General features: G+C 52.6%; 1 long non-coding RNA gene across 1 annotated transcript in view; it reads right to left on the minus strand.

The window, feature by feature from the left end:
* The window catches only part of LOC144948911 (uncharacterized), a 124072-nt gene that overhangs the window by 7952 nt on the left and 108620 nt on the right, over positions 1–7500 (minus strand). Inside the window, exon 2 of the long non-coding RNA XR_013640217.1 lies at positions 5971–6018. This is a non-coding gene — a long non-coding RNA (uncharacterized LOC144948911). The remainder of the gene's footprint in view (positions 1–5970; positions 6019–7500) is intronic.

Here is a 7500-nt window from a genome sequence, read left to right on the forward strand (position 1 = left end):
AGACACACACAGAGAGAGAGTGTGTTAGAGAGTGTGTGAGTGAATGTGTGAGAGACACACAGACACACACAGAGAGAGTGTGTGTTAGAGTGTGTGTGAGTGAATGTGTGAGAGACACACAGACACACACGGAGAGAAACAGAGACACACACGGAGAGAGAGAGAGAGTGTGTGTGAGTGAATGTGTGTGAGAGACACACAGACACACACACACAGATACACACACACAGAGATTCGCCTTGCAACTTCTGCAACTGCTGCTTCCATCATTTGCTCGTTACTTCTGGCAGCCAATTCAAGCCTCTGACGGATGCCGCTCTGGGCAGATGCTGAACGCTCCAAGAGGCCCGGGTGGGGTGATGGAAAATGCGCGGCACGGAAGATCGACGGAGGCGGGGGGGGGGCAGTTCGCGTGTTTGGTTGAGGCTCGTTAGCCCTGCACGCATGAAGCTCACGCTAATTGGCTACAGCGGAACAAGTTGCGTCTCTCTCTCTCACCACCCCCCCCCCTCCTCCTCCTCCTCCACTCTCTCCATTTCTCCCCCCCCCTCCTCTCTCTCTACTCTCTCTCTTTAAATCACAGCACCCCCTCATTCACTCTCCACTCTCTTCTATTATCTACCCCCTCCACTCTCATCGCTCTTTCTCTCTTCCTTCTCCACTTCTCTCTTTTTTATTTTTTTATTTTTTTTGTATAACTTTGCTTTATGTAAACCCCCACCTCTCGCTCACTCCCTCGCTCGCTCGCTCGGTCACTCTCTCGCTCACTCTCTCGCTCACTCACTCGCTCACCCTCTCGCTCACTCTCTCGCTCACTCTCTCGCTCGCTCTCTCGCTCAGTGACTGAGAGAGTGAGCGAGAGAGTGAGCGAGAGAGTGAGCGAGAGAGTGAGCGAGAGAGTGAGCGAGAGAGTGACCGAGAGAGTGAGCGAGAGAGTGAGCGAGAGAGTGAGCGAAGGAGTGAGCGAGAGAGTGAGCGAGAGAGTGAGCGAGAGAGTGAGCGAGAGAGTGAGCGAGAGAGTGAGCGAGAGAGTGAGCGAAGGAGTGAGCGAGAGAGTGAGCGAGAGAGTGAGCGAGAGAGTGAGCGAGAGAGTGAGCGAGAGAGTGAGCGAGAGAGTGAGCGAGAGAGTGAGCGAGAGAGTGAGCGAGAGAGTGAGCGAGAGAGTGAGCGAGAGAGTGAGCGAGAGAGTGAGCGAGAGAGTGAGCGAGAGAGTGAGCGAGAGAGTGAGCGAGAGAGTGAGCGAGAGAGTGAGCGAGAGAGTGAGCGAGAGAGTGAGCGAGAGGTGGGGGTTTACATAAAGCAAAGTGAAAATAAAATAACAAAAAATTACGAAATGATGAACGAAGCAAAGTGCCGACTACACCGAGCATCTTCTTGTTTCCACTGATCGAAAAAAAAGGGAGACGGGAAGAGATTCAGACGAGGTGGGTGGTGTTGGTGACCACCTGGGTTCGATCTCTGGGGTCTGGCTCACCCCCCCCCCCCATCTCTCTCTCTACTCTGACTCAGAGAGTTCGTAATGACCATGTCGTCAGCACTGCTAAGCTCCTGGGTTCGATCCCTAGGTCTGGGTGTCTCTCCCTGTGTCTCAGAGGCCTGCTCAAGGCGCGGCTCCGGCTGGAGCACGCCATGTACCACACACGTGCCGGTGATGTGAGGAGCGTCTTCTTCGAACGCTGGGGAGCCGGACAAGCCCCTCTCTGTAGCAGCGTAGACGGCACCCTCGTGGTGTTCACCTTCTGAAGCGCTCGCTCGTCACCGTGGCGTGCGCGATGACCACCACCATCACCACCACCACAACCACCACAACCACCACCACCACAACCACAACCACCACAATCACAACCACCACCATCACCACTTGGCTTTTATTTCGTGTTGTGCGCGGTGCTTTTATCGCCACAGCGCGTGGATTTGTAGCGTTTGTTTCCATTTGTTTGCTGGTGACTTTGTGTGTTTCAAATCGGAATCGCCTCCAGTGCTGTTGCTGCTGGCAGCAATAAAAGTAAAATTTCGATTTGAAGCTTTCGTGACTGCAGGGATTCATCTTCTTGGTTCTTTCGGTAAAGTCACGTAGAAGGGAAATAATACAATTATAAAAATAAAACATAATAAAATAATTCTCACGACGTTTCGGCCACAACGCGAACAGCCGTCCTCAGGTGAAGAACAGGTCTGTCGGAAAGACAGCGTCTGAATGAAGGAAACTCACACGGAGACCCATCATTCAGACGCTGTCTTTCCGACAGACCTGTTCTTCACCTGAGGACGGCTGCTTGCGTTGTGGCCGAAACGTCGCGAGAATTTTTTTATTATGTTTAATTTTTATTATTTTATTACTTCTCTTCTACGTGACTTTACCGAAAGAACCAAGAAGGGGCAATAAAGTTGTTTAAAAGTTAAAAGTCTCAGGGGCATGTGCCGTCGGATGTCCGACGATGGCTTTTCTGTTTGGCTTCGTCTAAGAATGACCCCGGCAAGATGTTAAAGAACTGAGTCTGAGATCTCTTAAAGAGGAGGTCTCTTCATCCTCGTTGGGGGAACATCCTGTACAGGTGTTAGGGTTCTATGTGAGTCTCTGGGTTTCTGTGTGAGTCTATGGTTCTCTGTGTGAGTCTATGGGTCTCCGTGTGAGTCTATGTGTCTCTGTGTGAGTCTGTGGGTCTCTGTGTGAGTCTATGGGTCTCTGTGTGAGTCTATGGGTCTCTGTGTGAGTCTATGGGTCTTCGTTTGAGTCTATGGGTCTTCGTGTGAGTCTATGGGTCTCTATGTGAGTCTATGGGTCTCTGTGTGAGTCTCTGGGCCGCCGTGTGAGTCTATGGGTCTATGTGTGAGTCTATGGGTCTCTGTGTGAGTCTATATGTCTCTGTGTGAGTCTATGGGTCTCTGTGTGTGTCTATGGGTCTTCGTGTGAGTCTATGGGTCTATGTGTGAGTCTATGGGTCTCCGTGTGAGTCTATGTGTCTCTGTGTGAGTCTGTGGGTCTCTGTGTGAGTCTGTGGGTCTCTGTGTGAGTCTATGGGTCTCTGTGTGAGTCTATGGGTCTCTGTGTGAGACTATGGGTCTTCGTGTGAGTCTATGGGTCTCTGTGTGAGTCTATGGGTCTCTGTGTGAGTTTATAGGTCTCTGTATGAGTATTTGAGTCTCTGTGTGAGTCTATGGGTCTCTGTGTGAGTCTATGGGTCTCTGTGTGAGTTTATAGGTCTCTGTATGAGTATTTGAGTCTCTGTGTGAGTCTATATGTCTCTGTGTGAGTCTGTGGGTCTCTGTGTGAGTCTATGGGTCTCTGTGTGTGTCTATGGGTCTCTGTGTGTGTCTATGGGTCTCTGTGTGAGACACGCATAAAAATCCCCCGTGTAGCCTCGGCAGACTGCAGGGGCAAGTGCCATTTGCGAGTAGCAGCACCTATAAAGGCCGGCACGGCATACGACGGGGTGGGTGGCCAGCACCACGCCCGGCCGCCTTTGTCTCCCCAGTGGCGATGTTCACTACACACCGCACCAGGTACTCATTTGAGGCTGAGTCGACCTAGGGGAGGCCCAGAACCAGTTCAGATAATCGCCACTGGTGTTGGCCGTGAGCGCGAATCGAACTCGGGCCGCCGGGTTCATAGCGCAGCGCGCTAACCGCGACACTACCCCATTACACCCCGCTCCCCATTACACACACACGCGGACACACACACGGACACACACACACGCGGACACACACACACGGACACACACACACGGACACACACACACGCGGACACACACACGCGGACACACACACACGGACACACACACACGGTCACACACACACGGACATACACACACACACAGACACGCACACACACACGGACACGCACACACACACTCACACGGACACACACACACGGTCACACACACACGGACACACACACACGGTCACACACACACGGACATACACACACACACAGACACGCACACACACACGGACACGCACACACACACTCACACGGACACACACACGGACACACACACGGACACACACACGGACATACACACACACACAGACACGCACACACACACGGACACACACACACACACACGGATACACACACACGGACACACACACACGGACACACACACGGACACACACACACAGACACACACACGGACAAACACACACACACGGACACACACACACATACACATACACGCGGTCACACACACGGACACACACACAGACACACACACACGGACACACACACACACGGACACACACACAAACACACACACACAGACACACACACGGACACACACACGGACACGCAAGTCAATCCCATCAACTGTTACACATCGACAGTGTCAGAGTCCTTCACAGAATATCACCGCGTTAGTAGCATGGGGGTGGGTAGGTGGGTGGGTAGGTGGGTGGGTGGGTGAGTGAGTGGGTGGGTGAGTGGGTGGGTGGGTGAGTGGGTGGGTGGGTAGGTGGGTGGGTGGGTGAGTGGGTGGGTAGGTGGGTGAGTGAGACGGTTGGTGGGTGGGTGGGTGAGTGGGTGGGTAGGTGGGTGCGTGAGTGGGTGGGTGGGTAGGTTGGTGGGTGGGTGGGTGAGTGGGTGGGTGGGTGGGTGAGTGGGTGGTTAGGTAGGTGGGTGGGTGGATGAGTGGGTGGGTGGATGGCTAGGTGGGTGGGTGGGTGGGTGAGTGAGTGGGTGGGTGAGTGGGTGGTTGGGTGGATGGGTAGGTAGGTAGGTGGGTGGGTGGGTGAGTGAGTGGGTGGGTGAGTGGGTGGGTGGGTGGGTGAGTGGGTGGGTGGGTGAGTGGGTGGGTGGGTGGGTGGGTGAGTGGGTGGGTGGGTGAGTGGGTGGGTGGGTGGGTAGGTGGATGGGTGGGTGGGTGAGTGGATGGGTGGGTAGGTGGGTGGGTGGGTGAGTGGGTGGGTGGGTGGGTGAGTGAGTGAGTGGGTGGGTAGGTGGGTGAGTGGGTGGGTGGGTGAGTGAGGGAGTGGGTGGGTGGGTGAGTGGGTGTGTGGGTGGGTGAGTGGGTGGATGAGTGAGGGAGTGGGTGGGTGAGTGAGTGGGTGGGTGAGTGAGGGAGTGGGTGGGTGAGTGAGTGGGTGGGTGAGTGAGGGAGTGGGTGGGTGGGTGAGTGAGTGGGTGGGTGAGTGAGGGAGTGGGTGGGTGAGTGGGGGGTGGGTGGGTGAGTGAGTGGGTGGGTGAGTGGGGGGTGGGTGGGTAGGGAGCGCGGATTCTCCTCTAACGAGGGTTACGTGAACAGCGGGTCTGAGTCGAGCAAACTAATTACCGGCGCCGTAATGGATGATGTAATTACGCCAAGGGTACAAAAGACAAAGCCCAGAGTGAAATAGGGTTACAATCCCCCCTAGCACCCCCCTGCTCACACTCATCCTTGCATCGCCCTCCCACATCGCCATCACTCCATCACTATACCCCCATCACCCCACCACCATCACCCCATCACCATCCCTCCATCACTATACCCCCAACATCATCATCCCTCCCACATCATCACCATCACCCCATCACCATCACCCCATCACCATCACCACCATCACCATCACACCATCACACCATCACACCATCACCATCACCCCATCACCATCACCCCATCACCATCACCCCATCACCACCATCACCCCATCACCATCACCCCATCACCATCACCACCATCACCATCACACCATCACACCATCACCATCACACCACCACCATCACCCCACCACCATCACCCCACCACCATCACCCCACCACCATCACATAATAAAATTCTCACGACGTTTCGGCCACAACGCAAGCAGCCGTCCTCAGGTGAAGAAACACAGCTGTCGGAAAGACAGCGTCTTAATTTTATTATTTTATTATTTCCCTTCTACGTGACTTTACCGAAAGAACCGATACTATGAATCCCCTTGCCGACTCATCAGTTCAGCCCCACGTGTTCTCAAGCGTGACACTTCCAGAATTTCTGCGACGATTTTTCTCACCGAAATGTGAAATTCTTGTGGAAGGGCGCGTCTGTGTCTGGTTGGTACCTTGGGATTTAAAGCCCCCGGGGGAGGGGATGACAATTGAATGTCAGCTCAAAGTTCAAAGTTCAAAGTTCATTTATTAGGTATAGCCCTGTGAGCCATTCGGCTCTTGAATCGGGTGCAACCGCAACAAACAAAAAACAAAAACATGAACAAGAAAACATCTTAAAGTGAATATGTGACTAAGTGCAAACAGAAAATCCAAGAAAAGACAGCAAAATATTGCAGAAAAAAACACCGTACACCAACGCTGTGTGCAAAAATCCCAGTGGGATGCAAGTCAAACAACAACAACAACAACCACAAGACAACTTAGATTAAGGCCATCAGTCTAACTCTGTACTACAACAAACAAACATGGCCAAACCAAACAACTTTTCGAAAATCACCAAAATAAAGCCATTAAAGCAATGAAACAGTGGTCATAGGAACTGTGACCGAATTTTCACAATAAACGACGTAAACAACATGTACCACCAAACTCTGCAGCCTTCTCTCGCGGTGCCCAGACATCGCGTTGTACAGATCGTGTTTTTTGTTTTTAAAACCACAGAATGTCCACCCCAATGTACAACTTCAAAACTAAACAAAGTTCAAAGCGCAGCCCCTGCAACTGCCATCGCAGCACGGCTCCTGCCAGTGGAAGTTGCCCCTGACAGAGGCCTATCTCGAAGGTCTGAACTGGCCCGCATCTCGACAACGTTCTGGTATCGATATTCGTTCTGATATCGATATTCGTGTGTGTGGATGTCGAACTTTCATCGCACCGTACGTAGCCAACCGTGCGAATCAAAAGTGCGGAGGGAAGGACAAGACACTACAGTCTCTGTGTGAGTCTGTGGGTCTCTGTGTGAGTCTATGGGTCTCTGTGTGAGTCTATGGGTCTCTGTGTGAGTCTATGGGTCTCTGTGTGAGTCTATGGTCTCTGTGTGAGTCTATGGGTCTCTGTGTGAGTCTGTGTGTCACTGTGTGAGTCTGTGGGTCTCTGTGTGAGTCTGTGTGTCTCTGTGTGAGTTTGCGGGTCTCTGTGTGAGTCTGTGGGTCTCTGTGTGAGTCTGTGGGTCTCTGTGTGAGTCTATGGGTCTCTGTGTGAGTCTATGAGTCTCTGTGTGAGTCTACGGGTCTCTGTGTCGGCAACGTACCTAACCAACCGTACTAATTGGAGGTGCGGGACCCACAGTGCGCTAACCGCTGCGCCACCGCTCCCTATGACTCCAATATGACCCCCTCACCCCACAAACTCCTTTACCCTTCGCATGTGACGCGTGTTTGTAAGATTAATTAGCGGTCATTAGCCCACGATTGATGAGTCAGCGGCAACGGAGAGAGATTTGAAAACATTTTCATTCGCGTAGTTCGTCGGCCAATGTATTAAGTGCTCCGATGCTGATTAAGATGATTGCGATGATGAGTTGTAGTATTATTATTATGGTGATATAATGCCGAGACCTTTAGTTTATCCACTGCTGGATGGAGTCCTCCCTA

This window comes from Lampetra fluviatilis, chromosome 51 (assembly GCF_964198595.1).
Source record: "Lampetra fluviatilis chromosome 51, kcLamFluv1.1, whole genome shotgun sequence".
Lineage (NCBI taxonomy): Eukaryota > Metazoa > Chordata > Hyperoartia > Petromyzontiformes > Petromyzontidae > Lampetra > Lampetra fluviatilis.